Below are 19,022 nucleotides of genomic sequence, written 5' to 3'. Positions count from 1 at the left end.
TCTCATTCGTCCTCCAGGAGTTTTTGAAGATATTTACTAATGGATCCGAGATTGCTTCAGCTGGGTCCTTAAGTACTCTAGGATACATTTCACCAGGCCCTGCCCACTTGATTACTTCAAACTTACCTGAATATTCTTAACCTGTTCTTTCCCTATTTTGGCTTGCATTCCTACCCTCTTGTTGTTAATGTTAATTGTGTTGAGTACCTAGTCACCATTAACCTTTTTAGTGAAGACTGGAGCATGACAGATATTAGCACCTCAGTCTTCTTGCTGTCATCAGCTCTCCCCCTCCCCCCCCTGAAGCAGTGGGACTATACTTTTTTGGTCTCTCTTTTGCTCCAAATGTGTTAAAAGGCAGCAAGAAAGTTCTTTAATGTCCTTTGCTAGGTATAACTCATTTTGTGCCTTAGCCTGATTTTGGCCCTACATGCTTGTGCCAATCTTTTGTACTCCTCCTTAGCAATTAGTTCATTTCCACTTTTTGTAGGATACTTTATATGCACATGTAAACACATACATCTCTCCCAAAAATACGGACACTGTAATGGAACTTTTCAACAAGTCAAGAAATTACCCTTACCAGTTAATCAAGGTTCTCCAGTCTTCTGAGAGTTGTAGAGAAGATATTACACAAAGTAAGGATGCTTCTATAATATGGACATCATAAATTACCAGCCAGTTGATAACACACTGCAGAGTTATACTTGTGCAGGGAAACAGTATTTTATTAACATGTTTTCTTGGTGCTGTATTATTCATTACTCTGCAATATACAAAAACCAAAAAGGTCCCCCTAACATATACCAGCTCTCATCAACACAAAAAGGAAAGATGGTATATGCACCTGTGTACACGTCTAAACTGTAAAAAGAGGAAATGAATATACTCTGTATATAGATATTTACGCAGGGATTTCCCCTTTTGTTTATTTAAAGGCACATCAACGGGAAGTCTCAGACCATAAATATTTGTCAGTGAAGCAACGGTAACGGAGACACAGCTGTGAGATTATTGGGATCTGCAACTCTTCTGTTGTATTTAAGACAAACAAGCAGTGAACTGGTTAGCTGACAGAAGGACTGAAAGACACTGAGAACATGTCCATCCCTTCGTTATTTGGCTGCTAACAGCTTTGGTAAAAAGAATGGAAGGGGACAAATTAAACATCAGCTTACCACAAGCTGTTACAAAGTAAGATATTAAGGGCTCCACAGGTATATGGAAAAACATCATGAGATCAGATTATTGTCAGATGCCTTTGCAAATTTGTGACAGTGCATACCGGGAGTAGAATTCCCATTTCAAAAATAGGAAAGGATACATACGTACCTACTACAGTGAAGAAATCTGAGCACTTACATAAATGAAGGCTTGTTACTACAAAACTCAAGAGGCTTCATGGAATTTAGAGTTCTACTAAACTCTATAGCTCAACTATTACTTCTGAACCAAAACCAGTTAAGCTTTGGAGTAAAATTAAAAAAAAAAAGTTTGAATGAGGTTGCTTGTTAACAGCTACAGGGAGTGCTCCCTTTTAGACTTTAAATTCACAATTCTCACACCAGTTAAAAACAAAAACTGTATATGGTTACATATACAGTACATATACCGTACATTTTAACCCCCAAAATCCTGAATTTTCCATTCATCACTAAGTTTCGTAGATGATCTACGAAACTTAAAGGAAGGTGGGCTGAATTGTGCCATGCTGCCTTAAGGAGCAGCCTGTTGTCTGTCTGTTTTGTGTTTCTTGTGTGTAGGGGAACAATGAGGCGTGGGGAGACATACCCTCAAAGTGCAGGTAGATGGATCAAATTCAGGTGATTTGCTTAAAAACAATAGCAACTAAGAAACCACTTACCAAATGATGATGTTTCACCTAAAAAAACTCGTGTTTTATTTCAAACCTTTGAAAAGCACTTAATCAAAACCCCACACCCAGCTAGCAAATCAAAAGGATTTCTTACAGTAGGTGAACTCATCAGGGCTGCCGGGGGAGGACAGGACAAGTGGGGCAATTTGCCCCAGGCCCCGCAAGGGCCTCGCAAGCCCTGGCCTTTGAATCCCTTCTCTGGCTACTGACCCGGTGGCGGTCGGAGTCTTCGGCTGCACTTTGGCAGCGGGCCCTTCACTTGCTCCAGGTCTTTCACAGCGGGTCCTTCAGTGCTGCCAAAGATGCGGAGCGAGTGAAGGACATGCTGCCGCTGCCGCAGACTCGGAGCGCCGCCCGGTGAGTACAAGTGCCACAGCGGGTGGTGCCTTATGTCCACTCTCCCACTTAGTCCCAGGTCCCCTGAATCCTCTGGGCGGCCCTGGAACTTAAGGATAACTGCCTTCCTCCCTCTTTAATCCTCAGTTTATTAAGTAAATTTAGAAATAGTGCTTTTTTGAGCCAGGTCATGGTCAGAGTATTGTAACCCAGGCAATCCTAGTTCACTAAATATGTTGTGTCAGGAATGTATTCAAAGAACAAAAAAGCTGAAAAGCAAGACTAACAAAAAGATAGCTTTTAGAAGCCACTGGGATATCCTTAAAAGAGCGCCTCAAATCTATCTACTCCAGTAACTAATGAAACAGGGAAAGAGGGAAGATTTTAAAAATGGTACAACCTCCCCCCCACCTTTTCCACCTTAACTTTAGCAGGTGTTACTGAGCCACAGTGCTAACATATACATTTGGGAAACATTAAAATGAGACCGTATAAATGTAGGGGATTAAGTGAGGGCTAAGATACCAGAACTCCCAAATCCTGAACCTGGCTTTGCCAATGATATACTAGGTGGTCTCAGACAAGGCACTTAACTACTCTACAGTCTTCCCTCTCTGAGAAACTGGGATGTTATTACTTACCTTCCTTACTCATGAGTGGGGGAAAAATGAGGGTTAGGTAACATCAATAGAGTGTGGGGAAGATGTAAAAGCTATATGCTAATAATATTGTTAGTACAGTAAGTGTGACAGAGCTTTTCCTTCAGCACCTCTCTTTTTTTAAATGTACATAAAGACTTAAGAATTCAAGTATTTAACACCTCAAGATCTTATGGTACCAGAATGTGCTTTGTATTCCCCCTGCCCCCCGCCTCATTCTGTGTGAGCTGTATATGCATAAAAGACACAAGTGTGGAATTCAACTGAGATGAGTTGCATTAGATCAAGTTTTCCTGAAGAGCCTTTTCTTTCAGTGATGAATTATTAATACCCAAACAACTAGAGCAGCATATGCAAATTACTCTATTTTTCACTGTATCTGCTGAGAAAAAAAAAAAGGAGGTATGTTCACAGCTAGATTTACTCCTGTGTCGAATTTGAGAACCATTACTGACTAATCTACACTGGTGACAATGGGACCTGTAACTGGAAGCTGTGGCAGAATATAGGACTGGGGGCTGGTCTACACTACATAGTTAGGCTGACAAAAGACAGCTTATGACAACCTAATTATGTCAGTGTCTACACTACAGCCTTCCTTCCACCGATGTTAAGTGCCTACTACACCAACATAGAAAGCCACCTCCATGAGATGTATAAGGCTTATGTTGGTGTAATCAGGATGATGCAGTCTCTGTATAGACACTGCATTACTTACATCCACTGTTGGCTGTCTTGTCAATTTTGTGGCAGAAGCCAGTCGCCTGGGAGCACGGTGAGGAGCCCGGCAGGCTGGATCCCACTCTCAGCCAGGCAAACTTGTCAATGTCACAACTCAGAGAGCCATAAAATTGACAAGGCTGCTAAACTCCTGGGGGGAGCTGGATAAACCCCAAGTGGCTTCTCTCCTTCCCGCCCCAACAGAGAAGGGGGCAGCCCACCAAGAGCCTGAGAGGCAGCTGTGCTCTTGGCTGAGAGCTGCCAGCGGAGTTGAGACTGGGTTCTCAGGTCCCCACACTGCCCTTTTACCAAGGAGGGTAGTGTGGACATGTACCTTGACCTAATAAAGGTCAACTTACCTTTCTTGGGTAAACCTACCCTAAGAAGCTACGGTGATTTTACAATCATGTTGTCTAGCCCATTCCTCACAGCCTTGAGGTCTAAGGCATGAACAGGTCTCCCTCCTTTAAGGAAAAGAAGGACCTATTCCCTGCATCATCCCTCACCCTAAATGAACCCCCTCCCTCCACCCCAATACACTGGCATAGATGTTCATGGTGCACAAGGATCCCTTAGTGGAGACTTTCCTGTTTAAAATCACCAAACAGTCTTGCATAGGGAGAGGAATGAAAAAGGGCCTGCCTAATGCTTGATAGCTGGACTCTAGAGAACTTTGTAAACAGATGGAGATTCAGGGTGGAAGTGAGCCTAGGACATAACCTCAAGGCAGGATATCAGGAGTCAGCAGGTGAAACCCTCAGTCTGTACTGCATTGCTGGGATTGGAATGACAGCATAGTGACTAATCTTTGCCACTTTCACCAGGGATAAGCAAGTCTGTTCTCTGCTCTGTTGAAACAGATTCTGTTCAATAAGTTCCATGTGGGAGACTGAAGCCTGGTTCACCACTAGGCCAGAAAAAGAATGAAATCATGCCAGTGAATGAATGAATGAAATTATGTCAGTGCCCATTTAACTGCGACCTGCACTTCCCACAAGGGCCATCCTCAAACTTGTTAATTGTTCAATTAAGGCACAAGTCATGTCTGCCTTATGTAAACCATCAGCTGTTGCTATCAGTTTCAGGATAATTCGGGGAGCTACTGGGCATAATGAATGTGCATAATACAACAGGTGAATATGCACACCACCACAAATCAAAAAAAGTGTATTTAAAAGTTAGCTACCATAACTATATTGACCTGTCAACCTCACCTCACCCCACCCCACCCTAGGGTAGAGGAAGCTTAGTTGATGGAATTCTTCCAATTCCATGTAGCTACAGCCACTTAGCTACGTCGATAAAGAAACCCCTTCTGTCACTGCAGAAAGTCTAGACTATGGTGCTACAGGAGCATAGCTACAGAGCAGATCTACACTCTCTCACAAGTACCCAGTACCATGAGGGCCAAGGAAAGTATGCAGCTGTTTTCTCTAGTAAAGAGGGACTTTGCCAGCACAAGAGGCCGCTGGAAAAAGTCTATTCTGTACTGGAGCTACCATTACCACTTTGCAGCTCAGAGCTTGTAAAGAACTTGGTCTGAGTGGGAAGAAGGAAAGTCTTAGCGTCAGGTGCTCTCCATTTGCAATAGGGATCAGGAGTCCAGAATGAGCTGAGTCCGTAGGTTTTTGCATAGTGGAGACAGATTCACTAGAGCTAACTTTTGACAGAGAGGCCTTGAGAAACAGGTTGTTTAAATAATCACTCTTGAGGTGGTCTCTCTTCACTCTGGATGGGAACTGGACCCAGCAGCCATAAAAAAAAAAAAGTTACTTTGTCTACAGGCTTTTTTCTTTTGACAATTTAGTCACCCATTTTTCTGCCTAAATGGGATCTGAACTCTTGTGAATCTGGCCCTTATTGAGCAACCCTCCCCACCAACCAAAGTAAGGAAGGAGCCCAAATATGCATTACTCAACTCAGTGGTCCCCAATGCGGTGCCCGCGGGCGCCATGGTGCCCACCGGGGCATTTATGTGCGCCCGCCTAGTGCCCAGCAGGGGAGAGAAGCCGCAGCCCCGTGCCTGCCGGGGACCGAGAACTCCGGGGCTGCAGGCTTCATTCTATGTTAAAGTAAGAATAATAAATAAAATATATTTGGACCAGCAGTTCAACAATGTTTAACTTTTTAAAAATAAATAAGATGAAAACTTATTTATTTTGTAAAAACTCCTTAATTTTTCTTACAGGTAGATAAAAAGAGCAAATTCACATGGTAAGGTGAAAGTAATTGCAGAATAATTTAATACACACCTTTTACATGTAAAATTACCTTTTTTATATCATGGATTCATATATTATGTGTATTAAATATGATGTTTTTCATATTATTTAATGTACAAATACAAAATAAGCCTTGAAAAATTGTTGGCACCCACCACACTTCTGAAAACATGAATGTGCTACTGGCCACAAAAAGGTTGGGGACCACTGACTCAACTGGTAAAGCAAGATCCAAGCAATTCAGGAGAGATCACAGAACCTTTGAGTCAAAGCTGGTTGGTACTTCTACCCAGTACAAGATGAGGATGAGCATTACGAGTAACAACCCTTGGCCAGACACCAGGAACTGAATTCCTCCCCAAGAAGAAAAAAACCACTGATCCAAGTTACGAAACAATCGCTCTGTATTTTATAGGTCTTGCAGCATTTCTCACCCCCTTCTGTAGATCATGCTAGATTCCTTAGTGTATTAGCCACTGGGCAGCCACATTTCTGTGACAGGCTAGGAATCCCTAACCATGAGTCATGAGTGAAATACTTCAGAGATTTTGTACACAGCTGCAGCCTAGGCAGTGTTCCTACTAATCCTGTCTGAAAAGCCTTGTTGCTATTGCCTCACTGCAGGGCAGCTTTCTGCAGCTATCCTGACATTGGTTTAATGCTGATTAGTCCTGACACAGTTCTGGTGTAGGCTCCCTGCCAGGCAAAAGAATGAACAAAATTGGTTTGCACACAGGCCAGACGACAGCTGCAGTCACTGCAGCTCAAAATCTGTCAAATGAAAACCATTTTCTTGTTTACCAAGATGAGGCTAAATTAGCTCAGCATGAGACAGAAGGATAAAACAATTTCTAAAAACCAGCTATACTAACTTAGTCTAAAGGTGTGAGGACATGGTGTGAGGAAGAGATCATTTTAGGGTTGAAATAAACCGTAGGGTAAGCAGTACAAAATGCATGTTCAAAAGCTTTGTTTCAAACGCACCCTCAAATTGGAACCATTTTATTTCCTAAATTATTTAAAGAGGACTTGCAAGTGTAACAAAAACTCAACATCAGTTATGTGCGGAATGCCCTCAGTTATCAAAGCAAGAGTGACTTGCAGTATATGATTTACTTCAAGCATACATTGTTTCCTCTTCCCTTTATAGGCCCAGTTGTTTAGTTCCACCACGCATCACAGGTCCCCATAATGCCATAAGCACACTAGTCTTGTGATTCCCCTCCTCCTCCCACTATAAATATTGTGGGAAGTTACAGGCTGGCTCCAGTTTAAGAAAACATCTATCAAACCATTTTATACTAGCACCCCTCACCCTAATATCGGAGCATCTTTCACGCAAGAAGAGAGGCATATCTAGTCTGTATTTTATCTAAAGATATACCAGAGTATTAAAACACAAAACCGTATACCTAACTATGAAACTACATATTAATGAGGAGACAGACTTCAGTGTTTTACCCTGCCCCAGGCTGACTAGAGTCTATACCAAGCCAATGGGACGCTACTGCTACTAACATTCTGTAAGTGCCGGGAGAGCTCACAGAAAGAACTGGATAATCACAATTGGGAAAAAAAATGCAAGGAAAGGTTGATTTGATAGGCTATATGATTGCTTTCTCTTGCTCTGAGATTTTGAAGAATTCAAGATATTTACTAAAAACATTTTAAAGATGAGGGAGGGAAGATAAGAAAGAATGAGTCTTGCATAATTGAAGGAATCTGCTAACTAAAAAGTCTTATGCCAAAATTTGAGACCCAAGATATCGTGGGAAATGATAGTGGTACAGCAGTGCACTGTACTTAAGGTTGCATCATGACTTCTGTTTAAACACAAACAATTTTAAAGTCCTCTAAATTCAACATGCTTAGTCTGATTCCTCTGAAATTTGATAAGCCAGAGTCAGATGAAGAATACCACTAGAGACTCAAATTTGGGGTCATTCCATCTACGGGTTACAGAAATATAAGCCCTGAATAGAAGAGCCATTTTTAAAAGTTTCCAGGAAAGGGGTTTGTGTTTGTTTTGTTTTCTTTATTTATTTATTTAATGTAGATCTAGGAATTAACTACTGATGTAATGAAGGTCAAAAATGTTCTCATTCTGTCAAGTTGTACACAAGGAACTGCATGGCACCCACTAAATCTTTGGGAGACCCAAACAGAGAACAATATTTAAGAAGTTGTTCACTTCACTTGTATAGTGCGTATCTTGGGAGGATTACAGAGTGCATGCACCAATAAAGTAAAAAACACAAGGGTAGTTCAAGGAAATGTTCACCACTACACCGGTGAACACCCCGCCATGGCCATTTCTAGTCTGAAGCTTTATACCCCTGTGCAGCAAAGATTTAATAACTGACATGGCTCGCCACAAGTCTCTATTATAACGCGTTTCTATTTTATTGGGAGGTTTACTGTGAACACACCAGTCAAAAAAAATTGTTGCATCAGTGTGGAGGAGACCAAGGAGTGGAGGGACTATGACAGGGAGAGAGATTGCAGAAGCAGGAAACGAAGGCTGGTAGTAGGCAGGCTTGCCTGTGAGAAAAATCTGCATTTTACTAGCCCCTGGGGTTTGGGGGGGGGGGAGAAAGAGAGCAGCAAGTGGCTACTTCCTGATCTCAGGGCAGATTAATGTGAGGTTTCCAAAGATACACAGAGGGGATGTTTGCTGAGGGAAATGAAGTGTGCACTGCCAGCATGGGGGTTCTGGCCGATTCCTAGATCATGAGGTTGCAGAAGTTGACGGGACAGCAAGGAGTACAACGGGACAGACATTGCTGACAACAGGCTGATTTGGGTGGAGAGAGGTGGTCCGTGTTGGTATCATGTTTTGCCCACTCTGCAACACCTAACTGGTGACATAAGAGGTTGCGATCTACCAGACATTGCGGTGACTCACTTGGGCTGAAATTATCTGGGCCTTATTCCTGGTGTGCACCTCATACAGTGTCAGATATTTGCTTCCAGGAGCTAGGATAGTTTTCTCCGATTTGGCTGAGCAGACCAATTGCTACAGTGACAGTATGAAAGTTACTATGTGTTGGAAAAAAAAATTGGGAAATTGGAGGTTTCATGGCTGACTGGAAAATGTAAACTCACACACACACACACACACACACCCCTTGTAGACAAGCAAAACTGTCAGTCATTCGGAACAGAAACACTGTCTGATTTCTCTTGCCAGCCCTGCCACAAACTCCACCCTGCAACCATTCTGAAATACAAGCAGGAACACAATTCCACTGTAACATGATTGTCCTTCACTCCAGCTGCTACATATGAGGCTTTGGCTACACTTACACTTCAAAGCGCTGCCGCGGCAGTGCTTTGAAGCACTAAGTGTAGTCAAAGCACCAGCGCTGGGAGAAATCTCTCCCAGCGCTGTCCGTACTCCACCTCCCTGTGGGGAATAACGGACAGGGGCTTTGACCACACTGGTGCTTTGCAGCGCTGGAGAGGGTGTGTTTTCACACCCTGCTGCAGCGCTGCAAATTTGTAAGTGTAGCCAAGCCCTGAGTCAGGTTATAGGAGGCAGGGGAAGTAACAGGAATAGAAGAAATGTGTACACACACACACACACACACACACACACACACACGAAAGTGAAGACTTCAGGGAGATGCATTTACTGCTTGCAGCGGGTGCGGCCTGGTTACAATAGTGGGGAGGATCCAGATTGGAGGGGGGGAATGCAGTGAATGGCTCAAGGGATGGCTGGAAAAGTGTGCTGCAGCACAGTTGGTGGGGCCCAGCTAATAGGGCGGGGAAGAAAGGGGTGGCTTTCTTAATATGCAGGTCATGATATGTACAATTGCCTAAATGACTTAACTCCTACCAATGTATCCTTTCCTGTTTAAAAAAAAAAAACACACAAAAAAACCCCTAAGAAATTCAGTGAATAAAAACTACATTAATGCAGAGTTCAGGTGGGATGTCATCCCCATGCATAACATTGAGCTGAGCAAAACAAACTTCTGAAAGACTGGAAATGCAGTTAAGGTTGCCCATGCAACCTTACACTCCCCTTTCAACGTCTTGTTAACACACATACCCAATCCCACAGCTGCTGAAATGTACAAGCTCTTCACCTCCTTTTACAACCCCCAGCATTCCATTTAACATATTGAAGGACAAAACAGGGGGAGGTGGCCCACACCACCTGCCCTCTGTTTTCCTGGAGCGGGCAGTAGCCAATGGGAATCATTTGGACAACTCCAGGTGCAGTTAGTGTATCAGGAATACTTTGTAGTTTCTCTGCTCCAAGGCTAAAGTGTCAATAAGCATGTCTTATTTAACACCCTTCTGGGAATAAGAGAAGGGAGTTCTGAAGTTTATCTTTCACTTTTTGTTGTGTCTGTAAATACAATAATACATCTGTAGTTGCTGCCATTGCAGCCTTGAGAAGTGCCTCCTCCACAACCAGAGAAATTACTCTTCCAGCTATGCAATGCTAAGGTGTGGAATCCTCCTGTAGGATTGTCTCCTGTTTGTTTAAAAAAAAAAAAACCCGGAGAGAATCTGTATGTTATCTATAAAGAGCCATTGGAAACTTGATGAGAGGGAGAAAGACGTGAGCTAGGGAGACATGTTCACTGAGATCCTGCAAGTTACTGCTGCATCAGACCATGAACAGAGAGCCTGGGGGGTGAATATGGCAGATGGGCTGGAGAAGGAAAGAGCATACAAGAGACAGGTCCAGGAGCCCCAACAGGAAAAGGGCAGGGGAATGCATAAGGACATAATGGGGCTTCTCAGGCAGCACACATGAATGCTTACAGGTCAAGCAGTCACAGGCTCACCTCCCTTTGCAGTCTTTGAAGAACTAAATTTCAGCAGCTCCCTTCACCCTGCCCCCGCTCCCCAACATTCCATACGACATCCTGGGCCACATCCCTACCCCTACTATGGCATTCTTGGGTGCAATCCAGATGAGCAATGGGCTGCGTTATCCCTGCCCTGCAATCGGGGGTGCCTCACAATGCTTTGCTGCTATAGCTTCCAATCTGAGTCTGTCCCAAACAGGATGCAGGTCACACCCTGAGTGTTGTGTATAGCTGCGGTCCTGGTCCAGCAGCTCTGACCCCAAAAGCCTGCCAAGCAAATCCCCCAGACACATTGGCTTCCACCAGCCTTGGCTACTAATTGCCGGGTGACTCCAAAATGCACTCCCAGACCTGAATTTCCCCCCCAAAATGTGTGTTCTGCACTGTCTGGCTCTTTCCTGGACAGTTGAGATACATTAGGCCTGTTGCCTCTGTAAGTGGACTGAGAGCCAACAGTTTGATACTTTAAATGGAGTTACCCACACAATTCAGTTTAAACATAAAACACTGGATTGTTTTATTCTTTAATCAAAACTAAGTTTATTTAACTATAAAGAGACAGATTTTAAGAGAGAACAAATATAAGGCATTAAAGTCAGAAATGGTCACAAGAGAAATAAAGATAAAATGCTTCTTAGTGCTAAAACTTAAACTCGACTTGGTTCAAGGTGAAGTTCCCTTACCACATGTTCCCAGTAACACTGCTGACCAAATTCCCCAAAGTCCAAAGACTGTTTCTTTGGTCACTCTTTGACCCTTCCTTGCCAAAGAATGACCACTTGATAGGTGATTGCCCATCCACTTTGCGGACACACGAAGCATCAGCTTGTCCTTTGTCTTTGAGAAACTGGTTTACCCAGAATTGTCTGGTAAACACATTTCAAACCTAATTTCAGCTCATGTTTATAACTTTACCTATGATGTTACTACCCCCCCCCCATATTACTGACCAGTGAGTTATTAGTTTTCAAATGATCCCTCAAAGCATATTTTGTACAAAGATTACTACAATAGTATGTAAAATGTGAATACAGGGGTGCATTCTGTCATAGTTACCACTCCACACCAGGGGATGGTAAGGAAAACCACAGCTTCACATCACCAACTGTGGCACTCACAGGTCAGTGTTATATTTAGCTGAAATGGACATGAACGTTCTCTCTCATTTTAAGATTAAAATTTTGTTCCATTAATTTTATAAGTTTGCACAGTATGGGTTTTTAATTGCACAGTAATGTTATGTACCGTTTTGGTACGCAATTTTTTAATTAATTAAAACATATTGCAGAATGCTCAGCACTTCTCAAAGTATGCATTGCTTCTAATACAACAGGAGAACAGAAAACAGTGTAATTATAAGTGTACAATAAGCACAGCATAGTTCATAGGTTTCTTAAAAGATAATGTGATATTCATAAATGTACACTAAACATTGCACAATTCTGAACAACCTCTAAAACTTCAGGGCCAGAGAGAGCACAGTTCACCACATCATGTTACTGTGGCTGACCATTAAAGAAGTCTTTTCAAGGCCTACCTCAACCCCATAGCTCCACGTTGACCTCTTCAAATGGCCCCTGTGTCTGGCTGTTCAAAGTCAGCAAACAGCTGCTCCACCTCCCGCTGCCATTTGGCAGCAAACTTTTCCCTCTCTGCCTCACACATTATGCAGGACACAACAGGCAGCTATAACCATTTGGATACATTTCTCACTGTGATCTAATCTAGCAAGTAACCACCACCAGCATCCCTTCTATCTGCCAAAAACACTCAACTTTCTTTCTGCATTTGCTAAACTGGTAACTGAATCTCTCTTTTCTTTCTATTGGCATTTCAACATCACCCATGGTAATCTGCCCCTCGGGGAAAAAGAAGTCCCTGCTTGCAGCTTCCTGAACAGACGTGTGTTCTTAAAGATGAGTCATGCACCTTCTCTGACCAGCCCATACTGATCTCTGACGCATCCCTGCTGATCCACCAACACTTGCATTATCTATAGAAAAGTAGCCCTTTCTGTTGACTTACTCTGTGACAAGGTGGGCTGGTACCTAAAAACAGAGGATATGTGAGCTATTTATCACCCCACCAAACTTTGGGAAGGACATCACTGCAGATCCAGCCACTATTTCTTACACATTGCAGAGAGTCACATTCCTGCCTAATAGAATACAATCGATGGCCCTATAAACTTGAAGGGCAGCTGCCCTCAATGTGGTTTTTGCAACTCCAAAATCATCTCCCACTGATAGGTAGCAATACAGCATTGCAAGCTTCTACAGGGCAATCACCACTCACTTCCACACTGTCAATGCAGCTCTAATTCTGATGTCTACATGCTGGAGGACTGGGGTGAGCTCAGCATACAGATCAAGGAATGTGGCCTTTCACATCCAAAAATCCTGCAACCATCACTCGTTGTCCCAAATCTGCACTGCGACGCAATCCCATCAGTCATTGCTCATTTCTCAGGCCCAGAAGCAGTACTTGACCATGTGCAGCTACTCTGTTAATGCCACCAAACAAGCTTTTTGTTGTTTTTTTGCTATGTCCCTTAGCAATCTGCCCTCAATGAAAGTGTCATGTTCCCCCATTGTGCTGTACTTCCTGTGGCTCTGCAAATACCAGAGGATCACTCAGCCCATCTTTTCAACTTTCATGACAACAGTGCAGAGCTGTGTTGGCTCCATGCTTCTGTCAGAGATGGCAGACAGCAACAAGTGCCACATAGGGTTTTTTTTGTTTTGTTTTTTTAAAAAGGCACGAAAGTTATGGGATAGGAATGGCAAAAATGTCCATCATGGGAATCTGATCCCTTGCTTCCAGCCCCAAGGCAAAACTTGTGTGCGCCTCATAATGGCATTGCAAAAATATGTCAAATTGTATTGCACCAAAAGGTGGTGGATTGCACACTTGGATACCTATCCATAATACAATGCGCTCTGTATCAACACAAGCACTCCTGGTGATTACATGCAGCACATATGACATACACCAGCATAACACTGCCATACTAAGTAAGTTCCGCCGACCAAAGTTTGTAGTGAAGACATGGCCTCATTATGTGACCTTGGGGGAAGTCACTTAATCTACCCTGTGCCTCAGTTCTCCATCAAAGGGATGCTGAGAGGATAAAAGCTACTAATGATTGTGAGACACTCAGATATGTGACTGGGGACATGTATTTGCCTAAACAGATACAGACTGTTGACTCAAATATGGTAAAATATTTAGTTTAAAAATACACTCTCTGCTCTGAAGTTGCATAAAATATTACCTTTGAGATAGTTATTTGAATTATTAAATGATGCAGAGATCTTTTGATTTTAGATATTACAATAATTCAAGCACTACTGCATTCATTCAAATTTAGTCTTTACAGTATGCATCCACATGTGCACACCCAAATTGTATGAGCAAGGTAAGCTTTAAAAAATGATTGAGGTTACCCAGTCTACTGCAGTATATAACAAATGGAAGATTCTGTTGCCTCTCTCTCTCTTTAGTACTTCAAAAAGCTTAAGTGCTCTACAACCTAAAATCCATGACCCCTATGATGAAGGTTTCTCCCCTGCCGCCCCAGTTATCATTGATATATAAGAATTCCAAAGCAGTGTGTGTTCCATAACACATCTTTCCTAACTTGGTGTACTCTTCAGAGAAAGAGTCCAAAGTGGCTAAAATTCTTCAGTTTTCCCAAGTCATATGCTGGGATGACACAAACAGCAGTTTATAGTACTGTTAGGCCAATTAATGTGTCAGGATTATGCAACTGGATGAGACAGCTAGACCATATGATCTTTTAATGGTCTTAAATTAATGTCTGTAGCATGTTTGAACAGATGCAGCATTAGAGTATTTTAGTTCCAATGCATCATGTTAAAAGCAGCTCAAAAGACTATTGATGCTCAAAGCACTGAGTCCTTTCATCACAAACACCCCTGTAGCCCTTTTGGCCACTAACCGCTCCCTTGTTCACCAACAAGCTCACCTCTTCTCCCACCATCCCATAACGCCAAGCTTGTTTCTTCCAGCTGAGCACTTGCTTTGTCAGTCTGTTTTTCCTCCTATTCCCCTTCTTCTGTTCTTTGTAGTGGTCTCATTTCCTCACTTTTCCAGCTCCCAGATTTTTCCCCTCAGCACTCTCGAAAACAATTTGGGAAAGAAGGGTTAACTTGCACAGCACATTAGTTAATTTTTATATCAGTCTGCAAAGGAAGTAGAAAATCATTCAATGTTTGTTGAATCAGTCAATCATGCACCAAATGACCCTCAAAACAGGAGGGAGGAAAGGGAATGTGATGCTGGCAGAGCAGGTGCCAGCTCATGCTAAGGCCCCAAGCCTCGCTGAACACTGAAAAGAGGCATAGCTGGAAATCAGTCTGGCTTACCAGTGGGTTAGTATAGTTAAAATAGATATTAGTGTTCTGAGACTGTTTAGATTTCATGGAATGCTTGTAGGATGCTGCATGTATTAATCCTACTTCTAGTATGTGAATCCCATGCTATAAAGGCAACACTTAAGTGTTTGCTCTATAATGGTAAAATGTTTGTTCTGAAACTAAACTCAAAGACGGGGGAAAAAAATAAGTCACATAACTGCAAAGTGCTGGATTCCTACAGAAGGTGTTATCTCCTGCCTCTCAAAAAGACAATTGAATCCAAACAGCCCATTGTGAAACAGACTGTCAGTTGCTCCTCTTCACCTACCCATGAAAAGAGATTATGTGCAGAAGCGCTCAGCCCATCAGCTTGGGCTCTAGGGAGCTAGTGATACAAATCCCTGACCAGAAGGAATTTGGGTCTTTTTATGCTGTTTAGACTGTAAGGGGCAAAGATACCTAAACATAAGCAAGAGACCCCCAAGTTGTTTGGCTTGGGTTAAACCCAAAGGACATAAAAGCTTACTTATTATAGAAGTTTCTATTACCTTTTGAACTTATGATTGCATTTCATTTATGTGTATACTTATCTGTTTTAACCTTGTAAATAACTCCCTTATTTCTTTTTCCTTGTTAATAAATCTCTAGTTAGTTTGTTACAGGATTAACTACAAACAGTTTCTTTGGAGCAAAATCTAAAGGGCAAATTGACTTGGGGTAAGTGACTGGTCCTTTGGGGGTGGGAGTAACCAGAGTATTTTGTGATCTTTAGCATAAAGTGACCATCTATCAGAGTCAATATTGCCTGGGTGGCAAGATAGATCGGAATGCCCAAGGGGACTGTCTGTGACTCCATGTTAAAGCTGTATAGTGCCTGAGATGTTTACACTTATTTGGTTGGTGAAATCTAAGCACAGAACTCAAACAGTTGGGGGGGAGGGGGCGGGGGGTTGTCCTGCTTCTTAATCATCTGCCCTGAGGCTGGTATTCTTGCTCATGACTCACTCCACAATGTGTGACATGGGAGTGAGGAAGACTTCTGTTTATGGAGACCTTCACCTTACAGGGTGATCAAATTTGAGGCAAAATGAGCCACCCTGACAATAACTTACAAACCAAATGTGCTACATCTGATTTTTATATCTATTCACAGCTTTATCACCAATAAGGCGGCCCCAGCGTGGAGTGGAGAACACAAAAATGACGGATATTTATTTGCAGATGCATCGGATCTAGTTAAAAATAGACAGGAAAAAATAAAAATATTAAGAACTAATATTTTAAATTCACCAGTTTCATGCGAGCTCAGGTCATTCATGAAACAGCAAACAAAAAATCCTCAATCCACTTAGTTTTATGGTTGCTTAAGATAAAACCCCCAAATTTAACCTCTTTCCCAATAAAGCCTTCCATCTGTGCACATTGTACAAGAATAGCTCACTATAGCAGCATATTCTCTTCTTTGGTAGTAATCCTGCAGTTTTCTTGGGGTCAGAGAGAGAATGCATACTTTGTCAGGTAGGCAAATAGTCATTTGTTTATTTGCAGGCAAAGGGTTTTTGAGACTCCCCTTCCTCCTCCTATCGCTCTCATTTCATTGGAAGAAATTATGCAGAGTTGAAACTCAGCCAGTCACAAGAAATATGGCTACCTCCCAATCAATCAATCAGTTACAGCAGAACCTGACTGCCTAGCAGAAGCAGAGAAGAGGGGCTTTATTGAAGAACTTCTCCCATCTAATCAATTTAATGGATGAGTTGTTCTTTGGGCATATCGAGAAACTGCAAACCCAGAAAATAGCCATGCACCGTAAGAGCTACTTTCCTTGCCTTAGATTATGTACATCTTGCAAGCCAGCAAGCAGACCCTCTGCACACTTTATGTAACTGCAATCTTAACCCTTTTACTCTAAGCTCAATAGTGCTATCATAAAAGGTGGTTTTCCACTTTCTAATAATTGAGAAAAACCTTTAGAAGAGGAAGTTTAGCCTTATACTCCTAGGTTTGTTTTCTTCCAATAATAAGCCAGGCTCTGCACTATGGACGTGTAGGCACACAAACAGCAGATTTGGTGCTACAGGGACTCCATCTCCCAGACACGTGCACCCTCCCACACACACAAATATTCATTTAGCAAAAACAGAACAGTTTCATCAACTACCCCAATAGCACACCACAAAAGACATAAAAACCACTGGTTATAACCCAAAACATGAAGAGTTTACATTGGTGGAACAAATTAGAAGAAATTATGAAGATTCAAGATAAGTTTCACTATGGACACCTAGACTCTAGGCAGCAACACCAAACGAAATCTTGAATAGAAACCACATACTAAGCCTACTCTGCAGAGACTACTAACACATGCACTCTGAAGCCGAAGACCACATAAAATAAGGCACCCATATCTAATTTGTAGAGTTTAGGAGGTAACATGGAAAAAAATTCCAGGTGACAATACAGCAAGTTCCCTAGCAGAGGTGGAATTACACTAAGCACAAGCTGTCATAGCTTCAGCTATAAATTAAAATTAGTGGATCTTAGGTATAAGTGATCATTACTTGATCACACTTATGTGCAAATAGAAATAAAGATCAAACTGGTAATGTGTGTATTTGCTTATAGAAGGGCCAGTTCCACAAAGCTGCCAAAAATTATGAGCCAAATCCACTGGAGGAGAGAGTTTAAACAGGAGGGGGGGGGGAAATATGAATGGTAATAGGAAATAATTTAAAATTGGATTTAAAAAAGACCAACCTGGCTTAGACAAAAAGCAAATGTAGCTATAAAAATAAAAATATATAGCAGATGAAAGCATGGGGAAGTTTACAGTAATAAATGTAAGTCAGAAGCTAAGAACTGAGGAAAATTGATAAGGGAAGCAAGAGGACACATCAAGAACTCTGTGGCCATTAATGTTAAGGACAAGAAGAAATTTGTTTATTTTTTATTTTTTAGGGACAAGTAGAATACTAACAATAGTATCTGTCCATTACTTGATGGAAGTGGTTGTATTTATTTATTTAAAAACAATAAAAATATTTCTCTTCTGTACTCAGGAAAAGCCAAAATCAGCTGAACATGAGCTCCCAGTGCAACATTGTACCAAAAGGGCTAACATGATCCTTGGATGTACAAAACAGGGGAATCTTGAGTAGGAACAGAGAAATCATATTACCTCCTTGTTCCACAAAGGTTGCACTAGTGCCAAAATACTTTGTCCAGTTATAAGAAAGATGTTAATAAATTGAAGCAAGTTCAAACAGGAGCCACAAGAATTAAAGGACTGGAAAATGGGCCTTATAGTGAAACTTGGGGAACTCAATCTGTTTAGCTTAACAAATAGAAAGTTAAGGGGTGACAATCCGTCTAAGAGTAAAAATATTTGATAACAGACTCTTCATTTTATCAGCCAGACAAAAGGTAGAACAAGATCTAATGGCTGAGAAGTGAAACCAGACAAGTTCAGATTGGAAATAGGTTGCAAGTTTTTAATATTGAAGGCAATTATCCACTGGAACAAATTAACAAGGATGGATTCTCCATTTCTGGCAGTTGATTTTTTTTAAAGACTGGCCTTTTTCTTTAAAAAAAATATGCTCTAGTTCAACTAGGAATTATTTCAGTTAAGTCCTATGACCTGTGTTACGTAGGCGGTCAGCCTAGATGATCACAATGGTCCCTTATGGCCTTGGAATCTATGAAAAAGAAGTACAAGTGAGTCGCATCATATGCACATTTAACTTATGCAAAATTCAACTATATACGCTTTTCAAAAAAAAAGAAAACAACAAGATACCTGTAAATAGTGTGGGTGATTCCACCCAATGAGTGTATGCCCCGGAGTGAGCGCGAGATGGGAGACATGAATCTGCTGTTCCTTCAGTCGGTCTCAGTTCCCGTATGCCTCTCATAGTGTGAGCATCTTGCCGCGCTGAGTGTGATTCTAGAGTTTAAAGATACGGGTTTTTTTGTACAACATGGCCCCTAAACGCAAGCCA

The 19,022-nt window shown here is 41.9% G+C and overlaps 1 protein-coding gene across 3 annotated transcripts in view; it reads right to left on the bottom strand.

Moving 5' to 3' along the window:
- The window catches only part of DENND5B (DENN domain containing 5B), a 181,022-nt gene that overhangs the window by 105,698 nt on the left and 56,302 nt on the right, over nucleotides 1–19,022 (bottom strand). Inside the window, exon 1 of one of the 3 annotated variants that reach the window (XM_044990566.1) lies at nucleotides 14,631–14,648. The exons of the other annotated variants lie outside the window; for them this stretch is intronic. The gene's annotated coding sequence lies outside the window, so the exon portion shown is untranslated. Of the gene's footprint in view, nucleotides 1–14,630; nucleotides 14,649–19,022 lie in introns of those variants that run through there. 3 annotated transcript variants of the gene reach the window in all.

Source organism: Mauremys mutica, chromosome 1, assembly GCF_020497125.1.
Source record: "Mauremys mutica isolate MM-2020 ecotype Southern chromosome 1, ASM2049712v1, whole genome shotgun sequence".
NCBI classification, from domain to species: Eukaryota; Metazoa; Chordata; order Testudines; family Geoemydidae; genus Mauremys; species Mauremys mutica.
The sequence above is the reverse complement of the archived record's forward strand: the minus strand, read 5'-3'. Positions and strand labels throughout refer to the sequence as shown.